Source organism: Danio aesculapii, chromosome 6 (assembly GCF_903798145.1).
Source record: "Danio aesculapii chromosome 6, fDanAes4.1, whole genome shotgun sequence".
Lineage (NCBI taxonomy): Eukaryota > Metazoa > Chordata > Actinopteri > Cypriniformes > Danionidae > Danio > Danio aesculapii.
Window position 1 is genome coordinate 57,673,656 of NC_079440.1, and position 23,293 is coordinate 57,696,948.

The 23,293-nt window shown below is 39.5% G+C and overlaps 1 protein-coding gene across 3 annotated transcripts in view; it reads left to right on the forward strand.

Annotated features, from left to right (window-relative positions):
* LOC130231161 (synaptotagmin-2) overlaps nt 1-23,293 on the forward strand; it is a 115,955-nt gene that overhangs the window by 46,713 nt on the left and 45,949 nt on the right. The window contains exon 1 of one of the 3 annotated variants that reach the window (XM_056460603.1): nt 20,844-21,068. The exons of the other annotated variants lie outside the window; for them this stretch is intronic. The gene's annotated coding sequence lies outside the window, so the exon portion shown is untranslated. Of the gene's footprint in view, nt 1-20,843; nt 21,069-23,293 lie in introns of those variants that run through there. 3 annotated transcript variants of the gene reach the window in all.

Genomic DNA, 23,293 nt, shown 5'->3' on the forward strand with positions numbered 1-23,293 from the left:
AGTGGAGCAAAGATACAAATGAAATACACAGTATTTTATGCTTTACTGGCAGTCTATCAGTATTCTTCAGGCACAAATTCATTTCTTCATTAATTTTCCTTCAGCTTAGTTCCTTTATTCATCAGAAGTCGCCACAGCGGAATGAACCGCCAACTATTCCAGCATATGTTTTACACAGCGAATGCCCTTCCAGCTGCAACCCATTACAACCATACACACTCATTCACACTCATACAATACAGCCAATTTAGTTCATTCAATTCACTATAGAGCATGTGTTTGGACCGTGGGGGAAACCAGAGCACCCGGAGGAAACCCATGCCAACACAGGAAGAACATGCAAACTTCCTACAATTCAATGAGTGCCCTATAAAGGTGTATATACTTACATGTAATGATTTACACCACTGGTTTAATGACACTCATATTTGTAGTAAACTTTGTCATCCCTTTGAGACTGTATTGAGGTTTGTTGCCACCGTATTGACACAGGAACATGCATTAAATAGGTAAAACAGGGCCATGCCAATGCTGATAGTGTGTTTTTGTGCTCATTCAACATCTGTTGAAAATAAGTACAAAACTACACTTTATTAGGTACAGCTTACTAGTACATGGTTGGACCCACTTTTGCTTTCAGAACTGTCTTAATCCTTTGTGGCATAGATTCAACAAGGTTCTGGAAATATTCCTTAGAGATTTTGCTCTATATTGCAGTGTTTCCTCTAGGATTTTTTCCAGCTGTGGCGACAGATTTTTTTCACACAGACCTACTAACTACCTGTGGTGTCGAGAGCGCAGTATTACGAGTCGAGATCGCATTCATGTAATAGCGAATCTCTTTGCTTGCGCGCCGATTTCCTCTGCTCGTGCACAAAACTTCTTGCGCACCCTCAAATACGCGCTGCTTAAGCGCAGAAAGTGTTGCCAGATTGGGCGGTTTTGAATTTATTTTTGCAGGTAAAAAGTGACATAGGTGGGTAGTGAAAATTTGGGCGTTTTTGCAACGGCGTGCCCGCCAGCCCTGGTCTGCCCTCATAAACCTGTTTTGATCTCCCAAAGAGATGCCATAGCCCCCATTCTTCGCATACATATGCTTAGAACAGTGTATAAACGCTTGTGATCTCGACAGCTTTTGGGCCGGAAACAGTCAGCATCATCTGGCAACACTGAGCGCAGATCTTCTTGTGCGCTCTCAAATAAACGCTGCTGAAGTGTGATTTAGTGCGTTTATGTAATGAGTATGTCTCCAACATTTATTAGATTTGCTAGGAAGATTTATGAATGTCTCCAATAGACCTACAGAGCAGTATTAATGCGTCCTGAAGTAAAGTGAAACAGCTTTACGTCGTGTTAGCTGGCCTCAGGCATCACGCACCGTAGTCAGTCAGCACGTAACCTTAAAGGGTTAAACAAATGACGCAGAGCACTACTACAGTCGGTTACAGAAAAGTTGACGCAGTAATAATTCACTTACCCTTTAATACGTTTTGGTGCGATTATCACCCACTATTAAAAAAATAAAATGTTTTGAATGAGAATCTGTAATGTAGCCGTGACGGGATGAATTTTGGCACCAACAACCATGCCAGGTTCAAAGTCACTTAAATCACCTTTCTTCCCCATTCTGATGCTCGGTTTGAACTGCAGCAGGTCGTCTTGACCATGTCTACATGTCTAAATGCATTGAGTTGCTGCCATGTGATTGGCTGATTAGAAATTTGCGTTAACAACCAGTTGGACAGGTGTACCTAATAAAATGGCCAGAGAGTGCATAATGGATATATTCCTGCAAGCTTTGTTGCTTTACACCATCATATGTGTCCTGTGGGCCTGAAACAGTAATAAATGTTTTGTTAGTAGTGCTCGTTGAAGCAAACATCCTAACTAAATGCCCATGGATTTGAATAAAGCCCCTGACAACAGTGAGTATTACAGTTTTATTTGTTGGTATCTCTTGTGTTATTGTGCAATTTGATCGTCTTTTTTTTATAATGTGCACCTTATGAAACACGGGTGCAGTTTAAACTGGGTGTTTGTGGTATAATCACAGTACGTCTTGATGCCAGAACCAGAAAATTCAACACCTAGAGGCTTCTGAACTAAACAAATTAGATCAATTAATCCAGCTGAACTGAATGTAATTGCTTTGTGAGTATGATGGATGAAAAGCATATTGCTTCCTCTTTCTCTTGAAATACCTTAAAGTATTTTGAAGTTATGTACACACATATTCAATATCAGCTTAATATTGTGCTAAACATGAGTTAGTTATTTTAATTAATGTAATATAATACACTATTAAACATGGATTGTAATTTGATGCAATATGAAGTAATATTTTAATTAATATAAATACCCACATATATTGAGCTTTATAAATGCATTTCATAAATCAAGTTAAATTGATTTTCCCTACAAAATGGTGCAAAAAAATATATTGGGGAAAAAGGATTGCATGCAATTACATTTGCTGCATTATTTTTTTCACCGCTAATCATTTTCCTGCCATCTTTTTTTGTGTAGCTCACAGTACATAGAGCTCTATGATTCAATTCAATTCAATTCACCTTTATTTGTATAGCGCTTATACAATGTAGATTGTGTCAAAGCAGCTTCACATAAAAGGTCACAGTAAATAGGAACAGTGTAGTTCAGTTTGTAGTGTTTAAAGTTTGTAGTGTTTAGTGATACACCCGGCGCAATAAGGCGCACATTGTATTTGGCGTGATTTGTTTGTATTTTCAGACTAGCGCAACCCTAATTTTCATGTTTTGTTTCACATTATTTAAATAGCAAATCCGTCTGCGTCACTTTGTGGACTCATGAGTCTTTCGGTCTATAAAGGAGGTGTGTTAAGGCGCATTGTTGGCGCGTTGCTATTTAAAGAAACTGAAATAAACTACGTCATTGACCAACTTAAACCTGGTCTAAAGTCGAGTCCAAAGCGCATTAGTTATGCGCCTATGAAGGTTCAAACACTTAATACACACAGTATGTACAGCAATACACAAACATCTTTACATATGAAAAACAAAGGATTAAAATGTTACAGAAATGATTATTTTCTACATAAATATAAAAACCGCTACCTCCGTGACTTCATCTTGGGGGGCTTTCTTCAGTGTGTTCATGACAATCTGCATTTGTATAATATTATTATTATTATTAGCAGTATTATTTATTATATGCATATTTGTATTTGCTTTAATAAAAACATGTTTAGATTTGTCCATCTGTCGGGCTTTGAAGATGAATGCATCACCATATATGACATAAAAATAGGATGTGTGTTTGGATATAGCTCAGTTTTTTGAACACACTTCATTGTTATTGCTCATTTATTCCTTAGCTGGAAAATTAGAACTTAATTTAGAAATAGTTTTGAAACCAATCTTTGTTCTTAACAAACTAAATTAAATATGTAGGCTAATGGATGTCTTCAGTGGAGTGCGTACAACACCGTTTCCTTATCCACGAAAGTAAAGGAGTAAAGTAAAAGTAAAGTAAAGAGAATGTAAAGAAGCTGAATAAAGGAGGCTCGTTCTTTATCCTCGTGCAGATGCTCTGTTTAACTGTTTTCTCGCAAGTGAAGCGTTTCTTCCACTTACAAAGTCCACCATGTAAATAGAAAATGCACCATGACGTAATGCAACTGACTCTTAAAGGGAATGGGAGATGAGACATTGATTAGTTTAATGCACGTTATTCTCAAAACACACCCATAACTCATTAAGAAAATAAGCTCAACCCTGTTAGACCATGCACCAGGGCACAGAGCGTATTTTTCCGTCTTTAAAATTGCAAAAGTGCATTCGGACACGTCCTTAATGCTTTTGCACCATGTGCTTTAGACACCTATGTCTTTAAAATAGAGCCCAGAATGTTACTAGCAATAGCACGATGATGTTTTATTATTGTTATTATTATTAATAATAATGCAACTTAAATTAGATGTGGTAGGGCAGAAGGGTCTTCATTTATTTTGGTCTTGTCCTGTTCTTGGCAAATGAAGCTACAAGTAGGCGTGGACAATCGTCGCCATTTTGTTTGTGTGTCATCGCACCGACCAAGAGTGAACAAACAAGGTCAAAGAGGCGGAACGTGAGCGGAGCTACAGCATTTGCTTAGACTGGCTTTTCTTTGGGGGAAACGCTTAATACTTTATTACCTGCGACTCGTTTGTGTTCTGACCACATGTGCTTGGTTGAACACTATATCAATAAAGTGTTTAGACTTTTAAAAACACTGTTGATGTTTTTCTACTGGAGGAAAATGCAAATTACTTCCAAACACTTCAGATATAGTCTGTGTTAGTAAATGCAAGGCTATTTATGGCATAAAATTGTATGTCAGCATTTCAGATGACTGTTCTAAGGCCTACAGCTAATCAATCTGTCAGATTCTGGAGTGCATTACAGCTCTAAAGAAAGTTATAAATTATAAATGATCTTAAATAAAACAAATACATTTATAGAGATGGTATATGAGTATATAAGTTCACTTAACTGGGAAATGGAGGCAACTTTAATGGTTTGTGAGCACAATTAAATGCACACAGCATGCCATATCATCTGATAATTGTAGGAAATAATTCCAAAAGGCAGCTGACTGTGTAAAGCCACATAAAACAACAAAAAAATACAGTGAATATGCCGAGATCAGCGGCTAATCAGAGACCTAGCTGTCACTCAAATGGCCACGACCTTAATTATGCAGACTTAGTATAACTTAATAAAAACTAAATGGATGAGTTATAAAATAATTCACTCCCTCAAAGTTGTCATGAAGGTTAAAATTAGCTCTATGCGCCAAAACCATCTGTTGTACCAGGCTGTAAACATGTTTTTATCAGCTGTAAAATTGGCCAAGTTAGCATTGCAGTCAGTGAACATCTCGAGTTCCTGCAGCCAGCCCCCAAAGGCGAGTCGATGAATTGCAGTTGCAGTCACTTCCGTATTGGCTTCACGAGGAAGAGCGGGAGGTTGTCGCTTAGTACTAACCTATATATTCATGACACTGGCTTTGTAAAAATGTGAGTATTGTCATCTCTTGTTTATATGTTTATGCTACATATATATATGAAGAGTTCAGATGCAAAAACCTCTAAAAGCCATTTGATGTTTTCTTCTAAAAGTAGCATTTTCTCCGACTCCTGTATGTAGGCTCAGTAATTTTACTTTTATAGTGACGAATAACTTCTTTTCATTGCTTTTCAAGTGAAATAACTGAACATAAACATAGGAGCCTGAGAAAAATCCTAATTTTAGAAGAACATTTCATACAGCATTCAGAGGGTTTGGCATCTGAACTCTTCATATATATATTTGATAACAGAGATGACCCCTACTTTTTTTGTGGGGCGAGGTTATTGTAAATTATTCTGTACAAATTTTTCTTCTTTTTATTGGAATTACATTGTTTTGTTAAATATTTATTAATGTTGAATAAAATATTATGAAAAAAGAATGAAACTCAAATTGTAACGCACATTGTTTTGATAAAAATATGTCTCTTAAATGCATAGATGTAAATTACACTGCAAAAAGTGCTTTTCTTCGATTTTTTTTTTGACGTCACTAGTCCAAATGTCTAAAAATTCTTAAGTTAAGAAGCATTTTTTAGTCAAGAAAATAATATTATGTGGTTTTAAGCAATAATATGCCAAAATTAAGTGAGTTTTTCCTTAAAACAAGCAAAATAGTCTGCCATTGGTAGACTATTTTGCTTGTTTTTCCTTTTGACATAAGATTATTTTGCTCACCTCATTGGCAGATTATTTAGCTTGTTTTAAGGAAAAACATACTTAATTTTGGCATGTTGTTTCTTAAAACATCACAATAGTTTTTGCTTGTCTAGGAAATGCTTGTTGATTTAGGAAAGTGTAGATATTTGGACTGAAAACAAGAAAGAAAAGCATTTTTGCAGTGTAGGGATCATAGCAGATGGAATGCAGCTTTTCATTTCTTCTTCCCCAACTCATGCTGATTGGATCAGTAATGCACACGTCACCTTAACGCACAAGAGTAGCTGTAAATCTGCCCGGCTCAAGACAGCCATTCTGTTTCTGTGTGTAAATCATGTCACAATCAGTGAAAGAGCTTCTGGCCCAATGACAATTTGTTTGTGTCTTGGTCATGACTGGAAATACGGTTATGTTGAGTGACCCATGTATGATGAGCTCCACGGGACAGTACAGATAATTTCCTGCAGAATGTTGCAGTCATTTTCTTAAAAACAAAATGCTTTTTAACCACAACCTTGCATCCCAGAGCTAGTGCCAGTTAAAAAGTACTTATTCCACAGTCTGTTGAAAATTCTTGATCCTGAATGGCTGGAAGGTGTGCTTTATACAAACCCATGTAAGGAAAAAAGGAGAAACAAGCAACCCAGGCTCATTCTGAAAAAAGTACCGCTATATACATTTCTGGAGAGTGCCAAATATGTCCCGTTTTTTTTGTTGTTGCAGTTTTGTTTGCGCGAATCAATCAGAGGCCACTGTGTATGGTTTTTAATATCTCAAATTTCTCTCGCAAGTGCCATTCGCGCCTGCTGTTTTCGCGTAAATCCACCAGAGGCCGCTGTCAACTGACTGACTGAATGATAGACTGATTGAATGACTGACTGACCGACCGATCAACTGACCCCCGTCCCTCCCCCTTCCCTAAACCCAACCATTAGTGTTTTCAAAGGCACAGATTCACCCTCCCACCCACTTCCCTAAACCAAACCGACAGTGTTTTAAAAAGCAGAAAAGGCCCAGCCTGATTTTTACCACATTTTCAGATTTTACCACATTCTCACCCTGTTATTTACTTCTTTATTTTATTTTTTGGCTTCTGTTTTTGTCTTACCCGCTTTATGCAACTGTTCTTTTCCGGACTTAAACCCCATCGTTGTGGTCAACTCCTCTGCGTCCCAAGTCCGCCGACATACATGGTGAGTTACTGGACAAACTGGTAACAGCAGGAAAGCTGGTTTGAGTCCCGGCTGGGTCAGTTGGCATTTCTGTATGGAGTTTGCATGTTCTCCCCGTGTTGGTGTGGTTTCCTCCGGGTGCTCCGGTTTCCCCCCCAGTTCAAACACATGCGCTATAGGTGAACTGGATTACCTAAATTGGCCGTAATGTTTGAGTGTGTGTGTGAATGCGAGAGTGTATAGGTGTTTCCCAGTACTGGGTGGAGGCCGGAAGGGCATCCACTGCCTAAGAGATTTGCCGGAATAGTCAGTAGTTCATTCCACTGTGGCGACCCCTGATAAATCAGGGATTTAGCTGAAGAAAAATGAATGAATGAGTACATTTACATTGACATTTACATTTAGTCATTTAGCAGACGCTTTTATCCAAAACGACTTACAAATGAGGACAAGGAAGCAATTTACACAACTATAAGAGCAGCAGTGAAGTGCTACAGGCAAGTTTCAGGTGTGTAAAGTCTAAGAAGCAAAGCATTAGTAATGTTTTTTTTTTTTTGAGAGAAAGAGAGAGAGAGAGAGAGTACAGTTAGTGGTATAGCCAGAGAGGCAGTTGCAGATTAGGAAGGAAAGTGGAGACTAAACAGTTGAGTTTTTAGTCGTTTCTTGAAGACAGCAAGTGACTCTGCCGTTCTGATGTAGTTAGGGAGTAATGGTAGCTTACACATGTTATATTATTATTATCATTATATAAGAGCTATTAGATATGCCCATGTCATATATACATCACATCTCTCTCTCTCTCTTTCTCTCAACAATTCAGAAGAGCATTATTTGCAAGAATTTTTAAAGCATTGCACATTACATAAACAATAAATGAAATTGTAAAGTATAAATATAATACATACAGTCAAATACAAGCGCGAAATTATTCATACCCCTTGCAAATTCTTAAAGTTGCTTTTATTCAACCAGCAAGTTTTGTGTTTTTTTGCTAGAAATGACACAGCCTTGTCCAAAAAGATAATAAGATTATGTGCAAGAGGCATCATTGTGGAAAAAAATGCATATTTCTCAGCTTTTATTTACATTTGAACAAAAAGTGACAGTCAGATTTTGCCAGAGGTATGAATGATTTTGGGCTGTGTAATATATAGTATATAACTGTATATATATATATATATATATATACAAAAAAACTATTAGAAATTTGATAAATGCATACACAAAGAAGAAAAAAGACTAATATGATTATTCAAAAGATAATGAAAGAGAAAAAAATATAATATAACAACATAACTTATGAAATCAGTCACTCATCGTGTACTTTTAATAATGTTAATGAGCTTTAATGTTTAGTATTTATTCATTCATTTTCCATCAGCTTAGTCCTTTTATTCATCAAGGGTCGCCACAGCGGAATGAACTGCCAACTTGTCAAGCATATGTTTTACACAGCGGATGCCCTTCCAGCTGCAACTCAGCACTGGGAAACACTCATACACTCTCACATGCTCAGTCACACACACACACACACACACACGCACTACGGCCAATTTATTTATTCAATTCACATATACCACGTGTGTTTGGACTGTGGGGGAAACCGGAGCACCTGGAGCCAACAGAACCAGCGACTTTCTTGCTGTGAGGCGACAGTGCTAACCACTGAGCCACCGTGTCGCCCCTTAATGTTTATTATTTACATTATTAACCTGTCCATTTGGCTGGGAGAGCAGTGCACCATTTTGCACCTCTGAATAACATTTAAATATTTTTGTTCTGATGCATCTGATGTGTACAGACAAATTGATTGTCGTTGAAATCTTGTCGCATCTTGTGTTAATTGGCTCATTTTAATCCTTTTTAAGCTACTATGAAACACCATGAGCACCATTGACTGATTTCACGCGGCCGCCATTTTTAAAAGCGAAATCGAAACTGCGGTGGGAAGAAACCCAGAAGTACCGTTGGGAGTTTCATAGGAACGTTGTTTACCTGGCTGTATATCTTATCAGTGAAGATAAAATGACACAAATTTATCATTTCACCACCTTCTGAGTGACCCGAAGGTCCGTTCTGAATGAATGGTGAAAAATAAAAAGGCATATCAGAGCTCATTTTCAGCTAAGTTAAGGGAAACGGCACTAGTTAGCTAACGTTATCTTTCCCAAACACACGTTTTAGATGCTATTTATCAAACTCGAGTTAATATACTGATTCTTTCACTATATTAGACTTGTCACGATACTGAATTAAAAGAAAAACCGTCAATGTCCTGTTAACATTTAAGGCACTGCTGATGGCTTTCTAAAACAGCGCTGATTTGCCATTGTGTTCATGTGCTCAACAGAACTAATTGTAATTGGCCGAGAAGGTCATCAGTTCACCTTCCGCTGTTTACCGAGCACAAACACAGTGGAGCGATCTGCTTGATGACTCGACTGATCTTCACGGCTGCTTCGTGCTCCAGTGTCCGTGTATCTGTGTTTGCACTGGGTGAAGAGCGGTAAACTGATGAGCACTGGTGAATACTATGGTAAATCAGCAGTGTTTATGAACATGCTCAGCGGAGCACTTCAATGTTAGCGGGAAATGGACGTTGTTAAAACTTCAGTACTGTGACAACACTATTACAGACAACACCAGGATGTGCTACAGAGGACTTCAGTGTTTAATCACTCACCGGGTTACATAGGCTGAAGCAGGAAAGCGTCCCCACAGTGTTTAACTAGTGCCATGAACTGAAGCCTATGAGGACACTTAAGCATATTACTCTTGCAGAGATTGTGATTTTGTTTGATGCTAAATTGCTTTTAATTGTTTAAATTAAACTTACTGAATGATATTAAAGTGATGTTTACACCATTTGTGCATTTTGAATTCTCAGCAACAGCTGGAGGTTTATAGTCCACAGCATGTTACTGCAATGTTTACAATGCTGGTCCTATACTTCTTGGTTTCTTCCCACCGCAACCTTGCTTTGGTTCTTTAAAATGGCGGCCGCGTGAAATAAGCATATAGGAGTACACTATATGGAGGAAAATCCTGCATACTTTTCCCAAATAAGAAAAAAAGAAAGAAATTGGGGTGGCACGGTGGCTCAGCGTTTAGCACTGTCGCCTTACAGCAAGAAGGTCGCTGGTTCGAGTCCCAGCTGGGCCAGTTGGCATTTCTGTGCGGAGTTTGCATGTTCTCCCCGTGTTGGCGTGGGTTTCCTCTGGGTGCTTCGGTTTTCCCCACAGTCCAAACACATGCGCTATAAGGGGAATCGAATAAACTAAATTGGCCTTAGTGTATGTGTTTAATCCGCTGCGTAAAACATATGCTGGAATAGTTGGCGGTTCATTCCATTGTGGCGACCTCTGATAAATCAGAGACTAAGGAAAATGACTGAATGAAAGAAAGAAATTGACATCTTTGCTGACAAGGGTGTGAGTAAATTATCAGAACATTTTCATTCTGGAAGTGAACTAATACTTTCAGCATAATGTGTCAAGTCATTTCATTACTAATGATGGTCAGTTGTGTTATATAACCATGCCTCATTATTTTGAATGGAAGCGATTAAAGATAACCCATGAATCTGTGACACTTACTGTTAATTCATGAAGTCACGTCTTCTCTAGTGCTAAAATTGGGACATTCGCTTCATTTTGGGTTAATTAGATAGACTCGAGCTGCTAGATTCATGTGTTGTTGTCTATATAGGGCAGTTTTGCGGCTGGATGTAGGTTAGATTATTGTCTGGAAATTCACTTCTTCCTTCTGGGATGTGCTGATCTTTATAATGTCTACAGCGGTAATAGAGGGTTATTATATATCCTGACATTTAATAGCCTCCACTAACCGTTGCTTTCTGAGCAAATCTTTATGAATTTAATACTCAACATGCCAAATTGGTGATTCAGCTTTGGCGTGTGACCATGGGGTTTCGCAGAAGAAGCAGTGCCTGGAAATGCTGCTCATTTTGTATGAGTTGAGCCCGCTGGATCGGGATGACAGACCCCATCTGGCCGTGTTGATGATGTATGGCCATGTGCCACTTCAAGATTTAAAACACAAGGGTTTTCTAAAAACCACTGGACTGGGGGGTTTATTACATGCAGGAATCATATTTATTAAACGTATTAGCTGATATATCAGTATTCAGAACATGTTTTGATGCTGTATTTAAAGTCCACAGGAAATCAAAATCATCTTCGTCCTTCACCTGCTCCCAACTAACTACAGCAAGACTGATGTACACTTGCATTTAGATTAAATAAATATGCAGAGTTTGATTTATCTGCCTATTTCTGAGATTGTCATCTTGATCGATCAACAAGGGAGTTTTTTAATCTTGTTTCTGTTTCAAGATCTGCCCACTTTTGATTGCTTTTAACTTTTTATTTTATACAAATTTCAAGAGTTCACACTTAGCTGATGATTGATAATAAAGCGTGTTTGGCATGCTGTCCCGGGAGAGAGCCTTGAGCTCAGAATATCCTCAAGCTCGGGGCTCCCTCCCGTTAGAAGGGGAGTTTGAGCTCAATTAGGTCTTGAGAACTCCTCTGCTTGTGAACATGCTGAGATATAGCTGGCTAAGAGTTTGGCTTAAGATACTACTTTGGAGTAGTCAATTCACTTATGGTGTATGTCTTTGGATGGAAACCGGGAAACCCAGGGAAAACCCACGCGAGCATGGGAAGAACATGCAAACTCCACACAGAAACGCTGTCCGGCCTGGTGAGAGGCCGATTCAGTGGCGTTCTTGTTGTGAGGCAACAGTGCTAACCACTGGGCCGCCATGCCACCCTATCAAGAGAAGGGTTTTTTAAGAGCTGAGTGATATGACATGATGCACAAACATGCGTTAAACACACATTCAGCAGTTTACATTTGTTGTTTCATTACAAATGTGCACATGTGTCTGGTGCCTCATTACAATGCATGCTTTAAACTAACATACTAGATACATTTGTACAGATTTTATGCCTCTTTGTAGTGGTGCTCAATAAATTTACACTCTGAATATCTTGCATTTTGCATTCTGAAATTGTCATGCATGGCTGCCTGCGTCACATTCACAGAGCTGCTCCTTTACTGGAACAGTCCATTCCATGTTCTAAGTCCGATATAAGAATGTGGCGAGCTACAGAGCAAACTGGTCATGCCAGAAAGCTGTCCATATGTAATCAATCAGTGGTATATCAGGAAAAAAGTACGGGAGTTGACAGCAGCGCTTCAACTTCATGGTTCTCAAATATGTAGCCCTGGGCACATATTCTTAATGAGCTGGGTTTATAACATAGACTGTAAAATATATGGACGTAGTATCCGTGACGTTACCCATAGGTTTCTGAACACTGCAAAAGAAGCTACAAGTAGGCGCGGCCAACCGTCGCCATTTTGTTCGCACGTCATCGCACTCACGGCGGGATACCAAACAAGGGCAAAGAGGCGGAGAGTGAGCGGAGCTACAGACACCTGCTGGCACTTTGCTTAAACCTGGCAGACAGACTTTACTTTGGGAGAAACGCTTAATACCTCATTACCTGCGACTCGTTTGTGTTCTGACCACATGTGCTTGGCTGTACACTATATCAATAAAGTGATTAGACTTTTAAAAACACTGTAGTAATACATTGAGCCACTAAACATTGTTCTTATGATGTTTTTCTACAGGAGGAAAACGCCAATTATTTCCAAACACTTCAGATATAGTGTGTGTTAGTAAATGCAAGACTATTAATGAAATCCAGCATAACACTGTATGACAACGCTTCAGATGACTGTTCTAGAGCCTACAACTAATCAATCTGTCACATTCTGGAGTGCTTTACGGGTCTAAAGAACACTGTAAATGATAAATGATCTTAAATAAAACAAACACATTTATAGAGATGGTGTATACGTATATAACTTTACTCACATGGGAAACGGAGGCCACGTGAATGGTTTGTGAGCACAATTAAATGCACACAGCATCCCATATCATCTGATAATTGTAAGAAATAAGTCCAAAAGGCAGCTGACTGTGTAAAGCCACATAAAACAACACAAAAATACGATGAATATGCCGAGATCAGTGGCTAATCTGCCGGATTCAGCTGAGGTGAAGTGACGATGACCAGCGAGACCTAGCTGTCACTCAAGTAGCCACGCCCTTAATTATGCAAACTTAATATGACCTAATATAAAGGAAATGGATGAGTTATAAAAAAAATTCACCTCCCTCACAGTTGTCATGGAGGGTAATAATAGCTATATGAACCAACATCGTTCTTTGTACCAGGCTGTAAACACCTTTTTTTCTGCTGTAAAGTTGGCCATTCTAACAGTGGGCTCAATTGCAATTTGCTCTATTATGGAGCCAGGACTAGCGGAATTTTGATGAATTGCAGTTTCAGTTACTTCTGTATTGGCTTCCCGAGGGAGAGCGGGAGGTTGCCGCTTGGTTTATAATTATTTTGTGGATTAACACAGATGGGTTTTGTTCTAACAGGCCTGTTTTTCACCCAGATTTTACACTGACTACATGAGAATGAGGAAGCAATGGTGTTTAAGGATCTCAGTATGCTATTTTTATTTACAGTACTCTTATTATCTCATTTCATGGCACCTTTAAATCAATGCTACTATATTTAAGCATACTATCAACCCCCTGCTTTGTTTTTTAAAATGATTGTTTATATAATATTACACTTTTTAAGTTTAATAACAACACCACTCTTCACGATCATCGGCTGCAAAACTGTACCGTTGACCTCTAATGTGAGCATTTTTAGCCTTTGAGTTGGAGTTTTGTGAACTTGCTGTTCTCTAATCTTCATCAGTGCTGTCAGTGCTCTATTCCCTGGAGCCAGGGTTTTTGCCCATCAGTCTTTCTCTCTCTCTCTCTCTCTCTCTCTCTCTCTCTCGGTCTGTCTGTCTCTCTCGCCCCCGCCGCTGTTAATTTCTCTGAATAATCAGTATTGACATGGGCTCTATTGCTGCGCTGTCAGCTCTCTATTGTGGGAGATCACAGGGCACTGCAGCCCACTGGGCAATAAATCTTTCATTCATGTCCATCTATATTCATGCATAGTTTTTTTATTCATCCTTTTTCCCCATTGTCTGGACTCAAATGAGCTGATGAAACACTGCTGCCACAGAATCTGATGAGGAGTGTTAGCTATTACTACTACTACTGCTCATGTGTAGAGATCCAGGTATTAAATAACGGGATGTAATTCATCCTGCGCCATTTGTTTACAAGCATGAATGGCAACTCATTTTGTTACATCTCAAATGTTTTTTTATTTGTATGTACAATTTTTGGGGCGGCACAGTGGCCTAGTGGTTAGCACAATCGCCTCACAGCAAGAAGGTCACTGGTTTGAGCCCTGGCTGTGTCAGTTGGCATTTCTGTGTGGAGTTTGCATGTTCTCCCAGTGTTGGCGCGGGTTTCCTCTGAGTACTCGGTTTCGTCCCACAGTCCAAACACATGCGACATAGGTGAATTGAGTAAGCATTGAGTAAGCTAATTGGCCATAGTGTATTGAGTGTATGCAAGAGTGTGTGGGTGTTTCCCAGTGATGTGTTGCAGCTGGAAGGGCATCCGCTGCATAAAAGATATGCTGGATAAATTGGCGATTCATTCCGCTGTGGCAACCCCTGATTAATAAAGGGACTAAGCCAAAAAGGGAATGAATGAATTTTCACCTAGATTAGCAGATGATATAGAAAATTCAAAAACAAAATCCTCTAGATGCAAAGTCACATCTAGAAAGCAAAATTTCACATATTTGTAAGTGAAGGATTTTCCAAAGCAGTAAAAAACACCTAGCAATCACTCAGAGCACCCTAGCAACAGACCACAGCTCCATAGAAACAGCCTAGCAACCATGCAAATCTGTCAAACAACCACTTAGCAACCTCCTAAAACATCCTAACATCAATTTTGTTTCTAGAAAATGTGAAGAACATGAAAATCACAGGTTTAAAAGCATGAAATTGTGTAAAGCATGTTTCAAAGAAGGATAAAATATATATTTTTACATTTTTATACTTTGCCACTATCATTTAAGCTAGTTATTATGAATATGTCACCAAGAGGTTTTTAAAAATCTGTTCTCGCCTCATTGACTTCAATTATGACCACATTTTTTGATTTGCAAAGCCATGACAACAAATAATCATGCATTCTTCAACCTAGGCTCCTTCTGAAAATGTACCACTGTATAGATTTCTTGAGAGCACCAAATACGCCCCAGGAGGTACATTTTTTTTGGCAGTTTTTTGTTTTCGCGAATCCACCAGAGGCCGCTGTTTGCGCTTTTTCAGATCTCAAATTTTTCTCTTGAGTGCCATTCGCACCTGCTGTTCTTGCATAAATGCACCAGAGGCCGCAGTCGACTGAATCACTGAATGACTGACTGTCTGACCAACTGACTGACCCACCCTCCTCCTTCCCAACCAATAGTGTTTTCAAAAGCACCGATTGACCCGTCCCACCCTCTTCCCTAAACCCAATTGACAGTTTTAAAAAGTAATCCAGTAAAAGAAAAGCCCTCATCAGATTTTTACCACGTTTACAGATTTTACCACATTTTCACCCTGTTATTTACTTGTTTATTTTACTTTTTTGTTTTTGTCTTACCCGCTTTCTGGAATCGTTTTTCACCAGACTCGAATCCCATCGTCATGGTCTTCTCCTCTTTGCATCTCAAGTCTGTCGACATGGTGAGCCACTGGTCAAACTGGTAACAGCAGGAAAGCCGTCCATACGCATGTAAGCGGTCAGCTGGTAAGCGCGAAAAGGAACAGCGTCACACCGCCCTGTAGCGTTCATTTTAATGGTGAAATGCAGCCATATGTATTTCTGACTAATTCGTGATCTCCAGAAATGTATATAAGGCTACGTTTTCAGAATGAGTCTATATTGGCACTCTTGACTGTTGATGGGTTTTTTGCACTGCAACTGATGATCAACAGTAAAAATGACAAAATATACCAAAATATCCCTTCCCAACAGGGAAACCACTAACAATTAAGGCCTAATCCCAATTCTAGTTTTGTACCCCTACCCCTTCCTCTTGGCCCTTTAAACCAAGTGTGAAGGAGAAGAGCTTCAAAATTCACCCCTAACAAATGGGAGAGCACCACAGCCTCTGCACACATCATCATATGTCACCTCTTGCTTCATATGAGATCGACGATGGCGACTGCTGTAGTTATTCCAGTTGCTTTATTTTTTTGGTATTTTATCTTCAGGAAATCACTGAAGGCAACGAGATCATGCTATCATAACGATATAATGTGACAATAAGATCGTAACTGTACAGTGCATTTACACCCATATTCATCAATGTAAACACACGAAAACAACATTACCATTATAGCAGACACTGTAAAAAGCTCATTCCCAGCCACTAGACTTTCTGACAGGGTATTCCAGTGTCAGATGTGAAGTATGTTGTAGGACGACTATACAGGAGTTGGATTAAAGATAGCGAAATTTAGCAGTTTTTAGTTTAACGTTTGTTTTTTTTTATTAGCATGACGGTAAACATGAATGCGGTTATGAATGTATTAAAACATGTGCTTGTTTGTTGTAAAAATTCATAAAAATTACAAAAAATACTAATTTGTGCATCTCCTGACTTCCGTGTGCAGCCATGCTGTATTCTGGAAACTTTTCATACTCCTTGCTTTCGAATGTGGGCCTGAAAAATCTCCATTTTGAGGGCTATCTAGCCCTTTCCCTTAGCCCTACACCTTCAAGCTAAAGAGAATTGGGACACCCCTAAGAAGTAAGAGAAGGGCTAAGGGGTAGAATTGGGATTGGGCCTAAGAATGCATGATTATAATGTCATGGCTTTGCAATCAAAAAATTTTATTATAATGGAAGTCAATGGGGCAAAAACCGCCACCAACGTGACGAAAGGGTAGTCAGTTTTCCCAGAGTGTATTGTTGAGTTGGTAAGTTTTCAAAGCACCTTCCCAAAATATGTGTCAAAATAACATGTGTCACCTAAAATCATTCCATTTGCTGAAACACAGAAAGATTTAAGACCCAGAGTGGATGAAAACATCACCAACAGCACACAAGGATTAAAATGAGCTATTTATTTGCATGTCATACCCTTTACATCAGGGGTGTCCAAACTCGGTCCTGGAGGGCCGGTGTCCTGCAGATTTTAGCTCCAACTTGCCTCAACACACCTGCACGGATGTTTCTAGAAAGCCTAGTAAGTGCTTGATTAGCTAGCCCAGGTGTGTCTGATTGGGGTTGGAACTAAACTTTGCAGGACACCGGCCCTCCAGGACCGAGCTTGGACATGCCTGCTTTACATGCATATAAGACCACTTTTATCAATTTAATTTAAAGCAAACACCAAATGTTTTACACTGCATAGTAGTTTGCATGTTTTGTCTGCTAACCATGAAGTTTTCTCGCCTGCCATTCGGTCATCCAAAGTGCCCAGAACAGTTTGTACGAAATAAGCCAATTTGTGCTTTAAAATGCAGCAGAACGCAGCGTTCCTGCCCCACAAACACTGTTAGCGTAGTGTTTAGGCATAAATAATGATTTACTTGAAAAACAGACATAACTGCCTGTGCTGCCAACACTATTGCCCTCACCTAAAATTTCAGCACTGGCTGTAACCATGGCTATTTTTATGAATATTTCCATAATAATGTGACGCATAATGCCAAGCTGTCTTCCCAAATGTCAGCCGCTTGACAGTAACTGCGCCACACGTAGTTTAAGTTTCTTCATTTTGTTTTTCCTCTCAGGGTTGTGAGCCGCACGTCTCCTCCTGCTTTATTGCAGACCGGCCCCGTGAGATTTGCACGAGGAATTGCATGGTATTGTCTTTGTTATTCTCTCCCACACACACACAGCACAAGTTTCGCTTCACACCTGGACAGTTTTCCCATGACAGTAAAACAGATCAACCCGCACCATGTCCTCAACGGGTGCGGGGGGGGAGGATTTTACATATTGATCAGCGGAGATTGTCCTCCAGCAGCAGTTCAGGGCGTTGTGCACTGCAATCGGCCGAGTGTGAGCAGAATCCATAATGAGAGAGAGGGAGAGAGAGAGCCAGGAGGAAAGAGAAAAGAGAGAGAGAGAAAAATAATGGAGAGAGAGGCAGTATAAAACAGTAAGAGAGAGAGATTGTTAATTGTTAAATGTGTATTATGTTTATTTTAAATTACAGTTTATTCTGATCTATTATATATGATATATTAAATAATATTCATTCATTCATTTTCTTTTCAGCTTAGTCCCTTTATTAATCTGGGGTCGCCACAGAGGAATGAACCGCCAAATTATCCAGCATATGTTTTACGCAGCGTATGCCCTTCCAGCCTCAACCCATCACTGGGAAACACCCATACACACTCATTCACACACACATACACTATGGACAATTTAGCTTACCCAATTCACCTGTACCGCATGTGTTTGGACTTGTGGGGGAAACCGGAGCACCCGGAGGAAACCCACACCAACACGGGGAGAACATGCAAACTCCACACAGAAATGCCAACTGACCCAGCTGAGGTTCAAACCAGCGACCTTCTTGCTGTGAGGTGATTGTGCTACCCACTGCACCACCGCGTCGCCTTATTGAATAATATATTATATTTTTATTTCATTATATAAAAATATATATATTAGATTATATATATATATATATATATATATATATATATATATATATATATATATATATATATATATAGGGCGACGCAGTCACTGGTTCGAGCCTCAGCTGTGTCAGTTGGTGTTTCTGTGTGGAGTTGCATGTTCTCCCTACGTTTGCGTGAGTTTCCTCCCACAAATGCTGGATAAGTTGGCGGTTCATTCCGCTGTGGCGACCCCAGATTAATAAAGAGACTAAGCAGAAAAGAAAATGAATGAATGATGAATATATATATACATATATAAAATATTGAAAAAAATGTACAACATTATAATCATCAAATCATTATTTTTTTTTTTGCTTCTCTTGATTTTTCCTCTTTTTTTAATTTGTATTTAATATTTCTCTATAACATATAAATTTAGGTGTACTAGTTTTTTATGTAAGTTATTTTGTTAGATGAGCTCCAGATTTGGCTTTATTACTGACTAATCTGATGTATATGCACAAATATAATATGGTATAGCTTCCTATTCAAAATACGAAGAGAGATTTGTGAGGGGTGCACTTATATATGCTGAGCACTGTATGCATGTATATATATATATATATATATATATATATATATATATATATATATATATATATATATATATATATATATACAGTTGAAGTCAGAATTATTAGCCCCCTTGTGATTTTTTTTTCTTTCTTTTTGAAATATTTCACCAAGAGTGAGAGAGGTTTGATTTCAAAATAACATGAATTAAATTACATTGAGGGCGAATATGAACACATTTCCAATTTTTTTATTTTTTGTAACAAATTTACCAAAAATTATCTTAGGAAAAACAAAAGAAAAATCCTAAACTTTATCTACAATTTCACAAAACTAAGAGGGAGAAACAGGAAGCAACAAAGAGAGATATAGAGTGAGGAGGAAAGAGAAGAAAGAGAGAGAGGTGGACACAGAAAAAGAGTGAGGAAAAAAAGAGGCACTAGGAAGCGGAAAGAGAAAGAGAGGGAGGAGGAAACATTAAAAAGAGTTAGAGAGAGAGAGAGAGAGAGAGAGAGAGAGAGAGAGAGAGAGAGAGAGAGAGAGAGAGAGTGAGTGAGTGAGTGAAGGAGAGAGATACAGGAGAAAATAGAAAAAGAGAGAGAAAAGGACAGAGGGAGAGGCAGGAGGAAACGGAAAGAGAGAGAGAGGAGAAAAAAGAGAGGTAGGAGGAAAGAGAGAGAGAGAGGCAGGAGAAACAGAAAGAAAGAGAGGAGAAAAAGAGAGGTAGGAGGAAAGAGAGAGAGAGAGAGAGTGAAGAAGAGAGACACAGGAGAAAATAGTAAAAGAGAGAGAAAAGGACAGAGGAGATGCAGGAGGAAACGGAAAGAGAGAGGGAAGAGGAGAGAGAGGCAGGGGGAAACAGAAAAAGAGAGAGAGAGAGACAGGGGAAACAGAAAGAGAGAAAAGGAGAGAGAGAGGCAGGGGGAAACAGAAAGAGAGAGAGAAAGGGAGAGAGGGGCAGGGGAAACAGAAAAAGAGAGAGAGGCAGGGGGAAACAGAAAGAGAGAGAGAAAAGGAGAGAGAGAGGGAGGGGGAAACAGAAAGAGAGAGAGAGAAAGGGAGAGAGAGGGGCAGGGGAAACAGAAAGAGAGAGAGAAATGGACAGAGAGGGGCAGGGGGAAACAGAAAAAGAGAAAAGGAGAGAGAGAGGCAGGGGGAAACAGAAAGAGAGAGAGAAAAGGAGAGAGAGAGGCAGGGGGAAACAGAAAGAGAGAGAAAGGGAGAGAGAGAGGCAAGGGGAAACAGAAAGAGAGAGAGAAGGGAGAGAGAGAGGCAGGGGGAAACAGAAAGAGAGAGAGAAAGGGAGAGAGAGAGGCAGGGGGAAACAGAAAGAGAGAGAGAAAGGGAGAGAGGAGGGAGGGGGAAACAGAAAGAGAGAGAAAAGGAGAGAGAGAGGCAGGGGGAAACAGAAAGAGAGAGAATAAAAGGAGAGAGAGAGGCAGGGGGAAACAGAAAAGAGAGAGAAAGGGAGAGAGAGAGGCAGGGGGAAAACAGAAAAGAGAGAGAAAAGGGAGAGAGAGGCAGGGGGAAACAGAAAGAGAGAAAAGGAGAGAGAGAGGCAGGGGGAAACAGAAAGAGAGAGAGAAAAGGAGAGAGAGAGGCAGGGGGAAACAGAAAGAGAGAGAGAAAAGGATAGAGAGAGGCAGGGGGAAACAGAAAGAGAGAGAGAAAGGAGAGAGAGAGGCAGGGGGAAACAGAAAGAGAGAGAGAGGAACATTAAACAGGACAGAAGGAAAGCAGAGAGTTCACAGGTAGCGACAGAGAATATGAGCTGAACTAGCGGGAGCTTTGTGTGTAATGAAAGTGTGTAAAGTGAGAGAGACAGAGCGCTCTGTGCTGCAGTGGCGACTGCAGTGTGTGTGTGTGTGTGGATTCCAGTGGGATCGTGGGATGCGCTCTTAACCTGTGAAGCGTTCTGCTGCTCTCCGGTTTCGGATGGGTGGCTCCATTAGGGAGGACTGAACTATTGCCTGGTAAGGGCTTTCCCGTTTCTGCAAGACCCCACCCTCCCCCTCCCCTGATCGACCCTGAATAAAAGCATGCTGACATTTGCAGTAGATGTTTTCGAGGAGAATGGCAGCTTCAGGTTTGCGTTGTGCCTGCTGCATCAAACTCCAGGATTGATTTCAGAGTTCGAAGTGGGACCTGGATGCATGAAGCCCAGAGGAGGAAGTTGCTTGTGTCAGATTCTTGCGTACAGACGAATAACAAAATTGATTGTATCAAAAGCGTCAACTAGGGCTGCACAATTTATCGTGTCAGCATCTACATCGCAATGTGTGAATCTGCAATAGTCACACTGCAGGATCTGCAGTGCCAAGATGGGATTATAATTAACCAGAAAACACAGTGATTTGTGGAGTCATTGCAAAATGTAACTCTAATAAAATTTAATTGTTAAATTTGGATGTGTTTAGGGCAGCACAGTGGCTCAGTGGTTAGAACTGTCGCCTCACAGCAAGAAGGTCGCTGGTTCAAATCCTGGCTGGGTCAGTTGGCATTTCTGTGTGGAGTTGGCCTGTTCTCTGTGTTGTTGTGAGTTTCCTCCGGGTGCTCCGGTTTCCCCCACAGTCCAAACACGTGCGCTATAGGTGAATTGGGTAAGCTAAAATGGCTGTAGTGAATGAGTGTTTGTGTTTGAGTGTGTGTGTGGGTGTTTTCCAGTACTAGGTTGCGGCTGGAAGGGCATGTGCTGCGAAAAACATGCCGAAATTGTTGCTGGTTCATTCCGCTGTGGCGACCCCTAATCAGGGACTAAGCCGAAGGAAAATTAATGAATAAATGGTGGTAAAATATACCGTAATCCGTAAATTCTCCCCACAAATAATAATAATAATAATCGGAATAACGATGAAACCTATAATTAGTCTGTGAAATGATGCATTAATACAGTAGTACAAGTGTGATAGTTTTGTATGTTTGAGAAATACCGATTTACTGAGATAATTTAACTCTAAATTCACCTCATAACACCAGTTAAGTGATTAAAATAACTATTTTTAATGGCCAGACATTGTTTAAAGATCACCTAGTTTACTCCTTTTTCCAGATTTAAGAGAAGTCTTTTGTGTGTCCAGAATGTGTCTGTAAAGTTTCAGCTCAAAACACCCATCAGAGTATTTATTATAGCTTTCAGAAGTTTCTATTTTATAGCGCTGAGCATCAGCTAGCGGGTTTTTGTGAACTGTGCCTTTAATGCCAGTCCTCCCCGCCCACCGTTCCCACGTGCCTGTCAGTGAGCCTTAATCTCAGACAACAGACAGACATGAAGTAAGCAGATCTCACGTAACAGTTGTGAGAAATATTACAGTAAGAACTTTCCCAATGATTATTTGATTTGTTAGTTGTGGAGTTGCATCGATGTCGTTAAAAAGTTCACGCACACCACACACACACACAGTGGACACACACACACACACAGCGTGTGCGTTTAGCTTTGCGCTCTCTGATTGATGATCCTAGCAAACTAAACAGACCTTTTATTCCCGGTTGCTTTGCGTACGTCCTGTCTTGTTGATATGATTATACGCGTTACTACGGAGACATGTTAATACGCAGCTGTCAATCAATTCGGTGGGCGGGGAAACTTTACACCTACATCTGGTTGGTTGTGGTGGGCCTCAAAATGGAATGGAAGGTATATGGATTCTATTTTAATGTCAGGAAATTAAAAAAAAAGAGACTTATTATGTTTATATCACTCTAATATGACTGTGGACACGCTATACCTACACACAGTTCTGTACAAACAGCTTACAAAAGATGATTTTCATCATAAGTGCCCTTTAATATCACAGAATAAACAAGAAACCATGCTATTTTAAGTAGTAAAGGCTAGGTCAATTAGCATTGTATATAAATATATAGTATTGTATTATATATATATATATATATATATATATATATATATATATATATATATATATATATATATATATATATATATATAATATATATAAAATATACAAAATTGACACTTTTCTTTAAAGATACTGGACTTTTTTGTCTCTCAGTGGATAGATGTAAATTATAGCCCAATTTATCGCTACTGAAATAGTATCCTAAAATAGGGATACACCGGAATGAACATTTTTGGCTAAAACCTAAAAAAAAGAGGAAACCATAGCCGAAAACCGAAATACAGAAATAAATTATGCCAATTATTAGTATTATTGGCTATGACTGTGTACTAACCTTA